Source organism: Falco cherrug, chromosome 6 (assembly GCF_023634085.1).
Source record: "Falco cherrug isolate bFalChe1 chromosome 6, bFalChe1.pri, whole genome shotgun sequence".
In the NCBI taxonomy this organism is placed as follows: domain Eukaryota; kingdom Metazoa; phylum Chordata; class Aves; order Falconiformes; family Falconidae; genus Falco; species Falco cherrug.
Window position 1 is genome coordinate 36,286,975 of NC_073702.1, and position 14,054 is coordinate 36,301,028.

Sequence of the window (14,054 nt, forward strand, 5' to 3'; positions counted from 1 at the left end):
TCCCTCAATGTGATCCATTTAATCTTAAACCAGGTATGATTTTCTGATTCTAGACCCAATTCAGTGAAATACATAAGAACAGATTTAATGTAAGTATGCAAATGTTTCCACAGACTCCAAGTTAAGCACATATTTAAGTGTTCTGCTGTCTCTGAGCCTAAGTAAATCTTGATTCCCGATCTAAAATTTGATTTTCATAAACATGTGTGAGCTTAAATTTATACAATTGTTAAAGAATAAAAAGTTCGGCTACAAAAGTTACCAACAAAAGGAAATTCTGTTTGAAATTCACCGATATGTTTGCTAATCATTTTTTCAGTATTTGCCCATGTCTGTTCAAATGTCTGGGTTTTGGTTTTTCATCTATTTCAGGAACATTTTAAGCAAGTTATGCAAAAATCTTCCTTTGTGCTAGTTTGGCACATTGCAGGAAGGTTAAAGGTTTTTCTTTTTTCTTTTTTTTTTTTCTTTTTTTTTCTTTTTTTTTATGCCTTCGTGTAGACTGTGAAAAGCTTAAAGCTTAAATCACTTACACTTCTTTCTAGGAGTCTCTGTTTTTCAAAGAGTTCATTCAAATGTAGCATATATTTTGAGGATGTTATGAGCAAAGATGCCTTTATTCATATAAATGTCACTACTTTACTAGACCTGGGAAATCTTTAGCTGTTTATATTTCTTTTAACATGAGTAGCTAGAGGCTTTCCATCCCAACATTACTTAATGAGCTGTTCAGTGTCTTTGCCTTACTAGAATACAAGCACCTTCAACATTAATTGGGGGAGAAATGGCATGTGTGTAGAAGCATACATGACAATCACAAAGCTTAAGTTTTTTTCATGTTTTTGGAATAGCTAATCAGCCCTGGCTTCAGATCAAAATACTACCATTAAATGACTATGGCCTTCAAAGGTTATATAATTTAATCTAAATATTCTACCCACTTGAAATGAAACAACTGTAAAGACTCACTGGTGATTGGCCCACAATTCCATTTCCAGGACTATATCTGAGGACAGATAAAACGACCTCTACCTGAAAGGGAAATGAAATGCAGCAGAAAAACAAATTAGCAAATATGAAATATTTGTTACTGAACAGGAAAAATCTTCCCTTTTAAAATGTACAAATTGGCATAAATGAAATATCTAATTCTCTTTGTGTTTGACTGGAGAACTAATAAACAACAGAGAAGATCAGCACAAAGCATTTCAAGCTACTGTATGAACAGGTTAATACCACTACTGCCTACTCTTAATAATTAACCTGAGATGTGATTATTTAACTTTTCCACTTTTTTCTATTGGTTTACAATGCAAAGTTTTACAATCCAAGCATACTCTTAATAGAGTACTACAGAAATCTATCACAAGGATTGTCAGCTACACAGAAACCAGGGAGCCTTTAGAAATGTCCATCATATGAAATGTGATTGCTCTAGTTCTGTTACACAAAAAGGGCAAGAGGAACTTCTTTATTTTTCTTAAACCATTCATTGATTTATATAATTCTATCATGACCTTTTTCACTCCTGTTTTCTCCAGACTAAACAAACTCCTTTTTTTCAATTCTTCCTCCACAGAACTTTGTTGCCCTTGAATCATTTTGTCACTGGCCTCCATTTATTTCTGCTGTATTTTTTTGTTTCACTAATATGACCAGAAGACTACAGTATCCAAGATGAGGACAAGCATGGTTTATAGAATGGTGTAACATTATCTTCAGAACTGTTTTATATCTTAGTCCTTACCATAGCACAACATGCAGTATTTTGCTTTGGCTACTCCTCCGCTCAACAGATCTCCCCACACTTCAGGATAGCAAGAGTTTGCTACCATGGCTTTCCCCTCCTGCTCTCACTTCAGCAGTTTCAGCTGATTGCTGCTCTCCTATATCCTTTAATTATTTGGCTTTCCCAGTAAACAGTGAGAGAAGAACCAGGATGGAGAAAAAAACCAGCAGCAGCCTCCCAATACAGCTGTCCCACCACCTCTTGCCTCCTCTACTTGATGCGTGGCCAACCCAGTCACACACCTTGGGTCTGTCCCACAGCTCACTGCATTAACTCAGCTCCAGTGGCCAGGAGAGGTACAAGGCAGCAACGGTATGTTGAGCAGAGAGAAGGAAGAAAAAATCATGTGTGTTGGAAATAGGAGGTGGAGAGAAGTAGAGGGAGAGAGTAATGGAGTTTTTTGGAGTGGTGGAAGTCTGATGGGCACTTGGAGAAACACAGTAAGATGATTGTTCCAGGTCTGGTTGTGAATCAAAGAGCTGCAGAAATGACAGAAGGTTTAGTTGTTTGGGGAGTTAGAGTTTATTTTTAACCCATACATTATTCTTTTTTTTTCAATTGGAATTGAAATTTAATTTACATTTGTAATACCTAAGCAAACACTTCTGAACACTGAATTCTTCATTCCTCTCCAGTGAAATAATTGCATCACACTGAAGTGTTATCATCTCACACAGTTCATCCCTCCTCTAGCTCATTAATAACTGCTTTATTGAGCTATGCAGAACATGGTGTTTTTCATCAGGTGCCTCTGTATTGAATGGCAGGGATGAAGTTTACCTCATGAATTGTTTTTGCTGTCTGAAAGTAGAATATATAGTCCAAACCAGTCACCAAGGCTCCCTTGAGAGAGTGGGTTACCATGAAGCACTCCCACAAGGTGAGTCATCTCATCTAGGTGAGATCGTTTGCCCCTTGTTCTCTGTCACTTTAGCAGTTTCTGGTACATAAGAGCAATTCATCTCTAATGTATTAGGGCTACTTAATTTCCTTGAAAGCCTACTTCAAGGGGTTTCATAAAATGCCTGTTGAAATCTAAATTAGTTATAATAACTGCCTTCTTGTACCTATGATTCAGTTCAAATACTCAGAAGTTAGAGATGTGTGATTTTCTTTTATGGCAGGCAGCCATATTTTTTCAGCTTTACCATTTGATACCAATCAAGGTGTTCTGTAAACAAAATAAATCTTCATTTATAATTCAAATTTATTTTTTTTCATACTGAAGCAAAACTGAAATCTACAATTTCTAACACTTTTTAAAATGGTGATTATACTGTCTGCCATCAAACTCCTCAGGTGGGGTTGATTAATTTAATGAGGGATTACATCTATTTTGACATAATTTTCTTTAAATTCCTTCAGCATGTCATCCAGTCTTGATACCTTGTCACCATCCAGCACCTTTCCAGAACTTTAACCACTGCTACTGCTTCCTTGTGTTGACTCCAAAAGTTATTTTAGGATACATATTTTTCCATCATGCTTAGTGAGAAAGACAGTCTGAAAGAAATGTAATTATTTCTTGACACCGCTACCATATTTAAACACATTAATTTGTGACAGTGGGTATTATAGTGCATTGCAAGTTGTGGAGTAGGAAAGGAAGCAGGAATCCAGATCCATTCATCTTGAGAATTTGAAGCTATACTGGAACTGTAAAGCCATGTTTACAGCACTGAAGGGAACAGAGCCAAAGACCTGAAATCAGCAAAGACCAACCTCGTCCACATAGTACTTGGCTGTGGGACACAAATGGTACTCAGTGGTTCAAAAATATAACAATTATTTTGTGATTTTTTTTTTTCAGTTTAAAGTGCATGAAATAACATGCGGTCTGCATAGCTGCCCAGAGCAGTTCTTGTATGCCCTGTGATGCTGCACAGAAGTATTTTGGGGTGCTTGCACATCCATGCTGTCCCCACAGCTTGCAAAGAAGAGACTTGAAAGGCCCTGTACGGTGCAGAATGCCAAAACTGGATAGTCAAATCATTGCAATATGCCATTATTTAGGAAGAAGCAGGGTGCATCAGGATCTGGCAAATAAGGGCAGCCTAAGAATACACCCATTGTGCTAATTTCCAATTGAGATAAAGGAGTGCAAAGAACCAAATCTACTTTTATTTGACAGATATTGAAGTGGAATATGGGGTTTTTCTTCATGTCATTACCACACATCACCAATTTAATTCGAGACTAATTAAGGAGAATCTCCCATGTTGTCATTTATTGACATTTTCCCCACTGTATTCCTAATTCACATTTCTACTGTTCCCTTGTCATTTTTCATTACATTTTTTTCATTCATTTTACTAGCAGACAACCTTGGATTTCAAAAGGAGCTCTGCTTTGAAATAGAAATTAACAGTTCAATGTGATGCCTCCAACTCAGGATATATGAGTAAGAAGACCATGTGTGCATTTAGTATTTTCATGGATAAAAGCAAAATACTGCAAAGCAACTTCCCTCACATTTTTCTAACACCTACTCAATTAGCCTCATTGATTTGAAGGTGAATGTCCAAAATAAACATCTCTCATTTTATGCAAGAGTTAAACTTTCAGGCTAAAATACAATCTGTCCACGGTCAGCTTAAATTAAAAGATACTACAGCAACCTCAGGACGTTAAGTAGAATTGAAGAGAAAAGAAAATACAGCCTAAGTTAAGTTTTATAAAGCTTTATCAGCTCTCAGGGCTTTTTTTTTCTTTCTCCTCCTTCTTCTTTTTTAATCCTTACAATAAAGGAGATCCTCTAACTATGGAAAGAGATTTATCACAGATGACAAAACTATGAAAGGCGACCATAATTTCTGACACTTCATTCCCCTTTCCTTCCTCTTACTCCTAACATAAAATTTCCAGACAAGTTTTGTAATGACCTAGCAGATGCTGGTTGTGCAGCTCCAGGTAGTGTCACAATTCAGACCCACAATGAACTGATAGCTTTCCACCAAGAGTTATAACATTACTTGGGTGACAAGCCGAGATTTGCAGTCTGACATTGCTCTATGTGTTTTTACAATAATGCTTCATAAATACATTGCTGTCTCAGCATCTGATAACTGAACCATTCCCCATAGGTGCATTATGGAAAATATTTCATGTTAAAATTATTGTGAAATATTGTCCCTTCTTATCTCCCAGATACATTATCCCCACAAATACTGTAAACGCTGTAGAAAAAGCTTTATCTGTTCTAATTAGCATGTATGGAGGAATGAAAACCTGCATAATTGCATTTTGTTCCTCCTGAGCATTTAATTCACTATCTGTCCACTAGAAAAGGAAAAAAAAAAATATTTAGCCTGGAAATTATCAGAATGGTGATCAATTCACATTTTTAAAGATTAAAAGTAGGGGTGGGAAGAGCTGATTAGCCAAGGAAATGTTTAGTAGGATACAGATCCTTGTGGATTCAAACACAGTTTGTTAATGGAATCTGAACCGTTTATCAGAATCACAGCTTTCAAGACCAAAATATACCTTTTAATCAAATATCCTGATTTTACATAAAAATTACCTCTTTATCCCTGCACTATGAATACCTCTTATTTGATCAAATTCTATGCCTCAGAAATGCATGAAAACATTCAATGGCTCAGAGACCCAGAGAACCCAACCTTGCCAGAAATTTATTTCAGTCAAGAACAGCTACCCCTCTCTCTCTCTCTCTTTCTCTCTCTCTCTCTCTCTCATTGTTTTGGTGGGGTTTGGGTTTTTTTTTTTTTGGGGGGGGGGGATGTGTTTGGGGTTTTTTTTATTAAGAACCACTGGGCCTGTAACATCAGGCATTCCCTTTGCATTGCTGGACTTGCACAGCACCGTCCACTGTGCAAATAAACCTCATAAACTACACCAGCTGCCTTTTCACCTCAGTTTTTTGGATCTGTTCTATATTGTTTTAGTTTTTCAACATCCTCTTAAAAACAGACACATCAGCTGCACACAGTGTTTCCAATATTGGTCCTCCTCCCCACTCCCAATCATTTTTTCACTATTTATGCACAAAGAGTTGCACTACTGCTTTTTAAAACAGAATGCTGTTAAGGGCTTCTGTTGACTTCTTTGTTCTCTAGTTCTCTTTTCAGTATCCTTATTTTTTTGGGACCCATGGGTTAACAATGGTCAATACTCTAAGAATGAGGTCTCAGTTACCTAAAGCTCATCAAGAGCATGACAGCTACCAAGTACAGTTCATTTCCTGAGCTTTCTAATCCACAGGCAATGAAATTCACCAGTGCTCTCCCTGACTGGCTTGGAAGGCCCCTGGGTAATGAACTTTTTTCACCCATACATGCTCAAAAGTGTTTGTTCATTGGTTCACCCAATGGTCCACCACTTGTCTTACAACCCTTTGGGTAAGTGGTGAAAGTGTCCCCTCAATTTTAGAAGGAGATGCATGCATTCATTGTTCTAACACAGCATTTTCACAGCAGTATGTTATTATTCACTTATTTTTTCTACAGCATTTTTCCTAAACAGCTGTTCTCCATGTCATATTTTTTCAGTTGATTGTCCTCCACCTTAAATACATAGTAAAAATGGTGATTTATAATAAATCATATTTTTATGGTATTATTGATTGATATGGTATAGGCCTATATTTATCACTTGTATTACACTAATGCACAGCCTCAGGGTGAGGAATCAGGACCCTTCTGTTCTGGATGCCTGCCACATATTTAATAAAAAATGTAATTCCCTGCCCCAGAGAGACTACTTTCTAAACATAGAGTTGGATAGAACAGGTGGAAAAAACCAGAAGTAGACAAGGCAATAGTGAAACAATCATTTTTCATCTTGCAAAATTGTAACTGTTATACTACACAGCAATTTAAATCTGTTTTCCCTTGTACCAAAGGCAATCTATTTTCTAGTTTCAATAACTATCTCATCTCCCATTAGTTAAAAATATTTATATCAATCTTATTTCATTTGATTTAATCATTTTAAAATCACTTTCACTGAAGTATAGAGAGCTGTTGAGCTCCTTTGTTTAAATATGAAACATAACAATAATCACTCCTTGGTATTACTCTAATTAGCTAGATCTCCTCATGGAGGATAACAAATGCATACTAACTTAGGACAATTAGAAAGATTTTAATAAATGCAACATCATGGTTCCTCACAGAATGCAAAACTAGCACCAATATGTAACCAAGCAGTTTGCAAAGAAAATTACCACATTTCAGGAGCTAGAACTTAAAGCTCTCATTGGAATGATTTCAGGAGACAAGGACTCATTATGCTTATCAGTCTGTATTCATACAGTTACATTTTGGTCCTTTCAGTTGATGCTAGACTGAGAGAAAATGAAAGTTATCAATACTCAAAACAAAGGCAAGCTGTTGAATCAGGAAATTTGAAAGTGCTGGGAGCAATTCATAGCTAAGAAAATGCAGCAAAAATCCTCACACTTCCATGGAATTTCAATATCTTCTACTGTCAATGTTTGTAATATATTTGACACTTGAGTGTGAGATAAGCTAGTAAAAAGTCTGGAAATGAGAAAGAAAAACACGTAACATTTGATGGGAGGGTAGATTGTTTCATTTTGTTTGTTTGCTTCTTCCCAAGATCAGTTTTGTTTTAAAGAACTGTAATGTTGAGGACATCCCAAGGAGGAGAACACTGGTGACATATGTCTCACAGAAGTTCAGTTGTCCCTTCTGTGCCCAGTTTAAGACACTGTACACAACGGAGCAGGGAGCTCCTCAAGGCTTGCCCTATCCTCTACAAACCAGAAAGTATCCATGATATAGCCGACAAAATCCAATAGAAATCATTCTTCAGGCCTCAATATGCCTTGGATCAGACCACAAGAAATAATCCCACTGAAGATATTTTTTAAAAATATGAGAGTTTAAATTATGCTATTTGTGCGTGATTCCAGAGAAGCCCTACCTCATCAAAAGATACCTGCTAAATTCAGCATGAATCCCTCTTTCGCTAGTTATATCCAAAGAGCAAAGGCAACAGTTCTGCTGGATTTCAAAATTAAGCCCTTGGGACCAAACTTTGCTTTCTTTCTCCATGAGAAGTCCCCATGGCTTACAGTACATCATCATGTCCAATACCCAAGACAAGCAATTAAGAACTCGAAACAGTCTAAAACTAAGGCACAAGTTATAAAACTGCAGTATACCTTTGAGATCCAGGCAAAATATTTGCTCTTGTAACTTCCCCATCTTGCCAAAATATTTGTTATCTCAGAGGCAGAATTTTTCAGGTCCACACTCAATGGCATCTATAAGGTAGCCCCACTGGTGTCAAGCTCGCACCACAGTAACAAGTGCAGTAACACTCTGGGAATCTAGAATAGGACTACAATAAACACGTAGTCCCAGAACACTACAAAACCAAGAAGAGCTCCAGGTGGTGCTAAGAAATACATATTTACGTTACAAATATAAGGCCTGATCTCATTGTCTTCCCTCAAGTTAAAAAAACCAACAAAACAAACAGATTTTTCATGTAATACAACACATTTTCTAATCACAGTGGTATTTTTGATTGCAAAAATAATTTAATCCTTAATTTTCATTACCATCTTATGAATAATAGAGTTATTGTTTCAGCAATTCTTTCTTACACTAAAGACTGGCATACCAAAATAATCCCAGTTATTTCAGTAAGAGTCTTTATGGATATATGGACTCATTAACATAAGGCTTGAAGAACCAGGGCCCATCTTACATGAAATTGTTATGGGAGCATATTCCTATTAACCTGACAATGTAAGGACAAGTTTGAATCATAAAGAGGGTAGCTTAGGACAGGAGGCGAGGCAGCTCTGATTTTGTGTGCAGCATAGCATCTCAGGTGTCCAAAGCAATCACTTCTCTTTTTTGTTTGAAGGCAACAGAAAAACTCTGCTTTCAGAAATGGTACATGCAAATTTAAGGAAGTGACTTACCCATTTATTTGCATCACTGGCTAAAAAGCAGTTTTCCCTGCAGGCTATAAAACCATACATTTGCATCTTCGCTACGATCCCATCACTTTCTACCTACCGACAAACCAGCATGGAAGAAGGTGTCCTTGAGTGTCAGAGCAAGGTAGCCTTCCTCATCCTGTGTCTCACCTGTGGAGAAGAGAAGAGATATGCGCAGAAATTAAAGGTGCTATGAAAATTTCCCCAGAAAGAGTTCTGGAGTGGCTTCTGTTGTACTTCCTCTCCTTCATTTTGTACCAGCACCGATCAATGGACTCATTGCCTGCTGTAATTCCCTGCAGTCATTGCTTTACAGGTGAGTAATTTATGTCTTTGTAAAGGGCTCTGGGATGTTTGATTATGTCAAAGGTGTTATTGAAGTTCAGATTGTAGTTGTATCCTAAATAGGACGAGATTACCGCTGGGATTTATATCATTACATTCGCTAATTATTTACAACATGGTGCCAATCACACTGTAGGCATACTTGCAGCAAAAGAAGAGATAGTTCTGTGTAGGTGAACACAAACCCTATTAGGTGATAAACTATCCAAAGCAGTGCATGGCATTGACCTCCAGTGGCAGGAGCAATGACAAGCAGGACCAGGAAATCCAGCATCAAAGACATTAAACAGAGCTTTCAACTGGAAAGGTTAATTTCCAGTGTGCAAATTTCTCAGTCCTCGTCTGACCCAACTTCCCTTTCTCATCACAGTGTGGGGTAAGGAATGGGACAGACTGCTCCAGAGACACATCGTCAAAGGGCTACTGGAGAATAACTTCAGAACTACTGTGTAAATGTCTGCCTATGGGGACAACAGCAGTAGTTGTAGGTGGAAGTCTCCCACTTAAGGAGAAGGGCAGAAATTTCAGTGTCTCCCAGCTAAAATGCAAGAAAAAGGAAAATGAGACGTGATTATTCCCCAAAGGATCCAAGTTCTTATCCCTGCAGAGTCTTCAGTCAGAGTAGGAAAGCTCATACTGAACAGTAATAGTTTTCCAATGTGTCTGTAAGCGGGCTGGGTCCCTGGGGATTACAAGTGCAACAGCATCCTTAGATCCAGCCCCAATGACAGAGACAGGGGAAAGCAGTAAAATTTTCCTTTTAGTGGCAGATACTATAATGACGTAAGAACTTCTTTCCCTCAGAGGGCTCACATTAGCATTTTCTCTCAGTCCTGAGAGTAAATCATGCCATTTAGCCACAGTCTATAGCAAGACACAAACATCCCCTTTCTGAGCTCTCACACCCTCACCTTCACCTTCCCTGTCTGATGACAGCATCCCAGCTTTGTTAAGTAAGACAGAAACTCATGTTCACTCTTTTCAGTGGACCTTCCTGTTTCTGCTAGGCCCACAGAATTCAACTTTTAGGAAGCTTCTATTTCTATTTTGATGGAGGGACATAGTACAAATCAGTATTCAAAGGGGCCTTCAGCAACAGTGCCATCAATGGGGGCAGATTCACAAAGTCATTTAAACATTATCACACCAACACTGCATTATTTAATAGTCAGACACTGTGCTCCTAGACTCACCAGAGCTTAAGGAATGTCTTAATCTTCCCTTTCATTATTTAGCAAATAACCATTTGATATTTGGTACCTCACGATTCGCAGAAAACAAATCCCTCCAGTGAGTGTGTTGGGGGGGAGGAATTCTGCTGTGTTTATTCTGCATCTTGCCTAGCCTCTAGTTTCAATTGTGGGAACATGTTTCAAGGGATTAGTTGCTGGATTTGGAAGAATTATGGTTTCAACTTTCTGACTGAAGAAAAGGATAGTCTTCTAGCCTACTAAAAATTAGAGGGTAATGTTGAACGTACAAGGCAGGACTTCTGTGCCAAAATGTAACCACAGAGGGTATTGGCAATTACATTATAGTCTCTGTGCAGAATTGGATGTGAAGAATTGGAATGGAACACATTGGATTTTTGGTATTATTTCCCAGTGATAAATATTCCTTACTTTCCTAACAATCTATGTCTTCCTGCACATTGGGCAAATACCTTAATTTCTGTCCTACAATTACAGAACTATACTTGAGGAGACTGTGGAGTTCCAGGCCGGAATGTGAAATGCCTCAACAATGTCCTTGGATGGTCAAGAACCCACAAGTAAAGAATGAAAAACCAAACCTGAATGATGTATGATGAAGGAGTTTTTAAGGCACGCTACACAGCAGCATCAATGAAATACAGAGGTAGAAAAAAGCATTCTGTGTTGGGTTTTTTTTTTCAGGAAAGACAACAATTTGACCAGTTACATTTGTCTTGGCTGTCAGATCTGAGTACTGATTATCATTTGACTAATAAACATCAGCTTATTTGGGAAAGTGCATGTCCACTGCTAGCAATTACAAGTGGATGCACTAATGAACCAGGAGACTGACACTCCTTCCAGACTTTAGCCAAGGGAAAATCATAAGTAAAATAAGACATGAACAACTGGAACAGAGATCAAGGAGCTATCAGGTCACAGAAAAGGGCAAAGGAGCAGAAACATATTTTCCAGGGGAACAAATCCATACCTATCAAACAGGTTCTGAACAATGCCTGGGGCCACTTTCAAGAGAGCACTATGATAAGAAAGGTAGAGCTTGGGGAAAAGAAAACAACTTTGATAAATTAGTGGACACTAGTCAAAATAAACAGTGATTTCAAAAATTATACTTTATTATTAAACCTTACAAAATCCATGTGTCTATTTTCTTCCAAGACCATTTGTCCCGAAATTGATCTTTTTTTTTTTTTTTTTTTTTTTTTTTTTTTCAGAACCAAGGAACTCAAAATTATTATACTTAAACAACTTCCATGTTCAGGGATCCAAAAATCACCCCAGAGGCCTCATGAAGTAAAACTGATAAAATACATAGAAGAACAAAGCCTCCCAGGAGGGCTGGCCTCAGAGACAATGGGGAAGGAAAACCCAGGAGAGTGAGAATTGCACTGGGAGATAAACACAGCAGCCCATTGAACTATTCGCCACCAGACTTGTGTGACTAGTATAGAGCTGGCACGATACTGGGTTAACTGACCAAAAAGGAACCAAAACCGAGAAATTTCAAAGTGAAACCCTGTTACAAAGATGTGTTCCTCCTCTCCCATGGTCATGACTATTGCTGTATTTACTGAATCTTATATGCTTTTTGTTATTATGGTGATTTATCACAGAAAAGCTGAATTTTAAAAAGTCTGAAATGAAAATCATGTGAAAACACATAATCAAAAAACTCAAGTAACTAAATCCTAGACTTGGCAAAGGTTCTGGATTACATCGCTATTTCCCAAGTACTGGTGACATCAATTTATGCTTGTTTGTTCACTTGAACAGCAATAACAGCGAATTACCAGTATCTACAAGAGAATAAAATAGTAAAGGTTAATCTTTTCTTTCATTAGCCAGACATGGGCTATGTCTACACAACATTTTCCTGGCAGAAGCCATCTCATTCTAACCACCCCCTGACCCAGCTCTTATTTGGGAGCCAGAAGGCATATTTATCACCCAGTCGAGCCTGAGATAATGTACCCTGCCTCCCTGAAAGCCTTAGCCTGAGCACACCCCACCTCAACCATGGCTGCACCACTGCATCCTGCTACCTCTGGGCACAAGCAGAGACCACCCATGTCCTCCTGCAAAACTCTCACAGATGCATTTACTAAGATCCTTGCACAAAAAGATAACAAACAGTAGGTAACTAACAGAAGTATTGCTGAAGGAAAAAGTTTGGCCAGCTGGCATAGCACTAGGATCTAATTTTCTAGCTGGCCATTCAGTGCTTGTACAGATCTGAGAGGCAGGGAGGAATGATAGGGGAGCCAAAAAAGCAAGACTGCAATTTTGATACCATTGTGTATTAGATAGTGCTATGACTAGAAACATCATATCCCTCTCAAATGCTGACAATAACAGGCTGAACGGATCCAGTAATTCATCTCAACGTCATTTGCTGCTCTGCCTAAAGTTGTAACAGGGCAAACAGTAAAAATAATGATATATTCCAGCCAATCTCATAGAGCTGTGCTTATAAAGGATCAATGTTCCATCATCAAAAAACTATTTCTATGCCAGTCTTGGAAGGCTCAGTAACAGCTAGGAAAAAGGTGGAGGGGACCGTGAATTGTTTTGATTCAGAGTCGCAGAATCTTGAAAGATTATGGATTACCAGAGAAAAATTACTGATAGGTGTACATTTTTACCCAGCCTCCCTAAACTCCTCTCTTGAGGATGTAGAAAGAAAGACTGCTTTATGAAGAGTGACTTTAACTTAAGGGCTCTTTGCTGGACAACTGGTTCAGTTTGTTACTGAAAACAAAAGGTGGGAGTTATACACCATAACACAGATGTCTAAAACTCAGTAACATTCAAGGCTAACATGGGTACCTCAGGGGAGTAGTAAGAAGTTCCAATGGGCAGTTCATCCCATCCTAAAATAGATGTCTGAGATAAATCAATTGAATCACCCCCTAGAAGTGCTTATTTCTCTCTATAAAAATATCAGAGCGTTTAGCTGGAATTTAGGTATCTAATTCTGAAAAATCTAAAAGGAGAGATGAACCCCACTCATGGTTCCTTAAAATGATTCTACAGGTCAAGAAAGTTTCTTTCTTACAAGAAGGTTGGTGTTTTAAAATGAGATTTGAAGTAACAATAAATTATGCATAACATGGGTAAATGGGAAATAAATGAATGGTGTACAATTTAAAAAATAGGTGACTCCTGAGAAAGTTAGTTGAATGAATTTAATATTAGGCATAGCTAGGGCTTCAGGAGATGAGAGTTAATGTTCACATGTATTAGGAAGAACTGTCATTTTAGGTCAGCTCTAAGTCTTCTTTCAGGAGATGTAGATGGAATAATTCTAAACAGTGATATAGAAAAGTGAAACATTTGCTATAAATATGTCTTGATACCTGAAAAAACAAAGTGATATTTACCCCTTCTATCTAAACACCATCTTTATCAAAAGAATAGCATGACGTAACATCTGCAAAAAATAAAAACTTTCAGATTAACTCATAAATTAGATCCAAACATTTTCTTGGAAGGGCTGAAGAATGGTTTTAGTCACTTTTTTAATTTTAATTTTTAACAGATCTTAGAAGGCTGGGATATTAAAATGGCTTGGAAAACTGCCAAAGTAATTCCAATGTTTAATAAGGGTAAAAGAGATAACCTAGGAACCATAGAAAAATTGCATTGATGTGTATTCCAGAAAAAATAATGGAACAGTTAAATCAGGATTCTATCAACAAACAGTGGCTAAACATATAATTAATGCCAGTCAACACAATTTTGTAGAAAGTAAATCTTGTCAAACAAA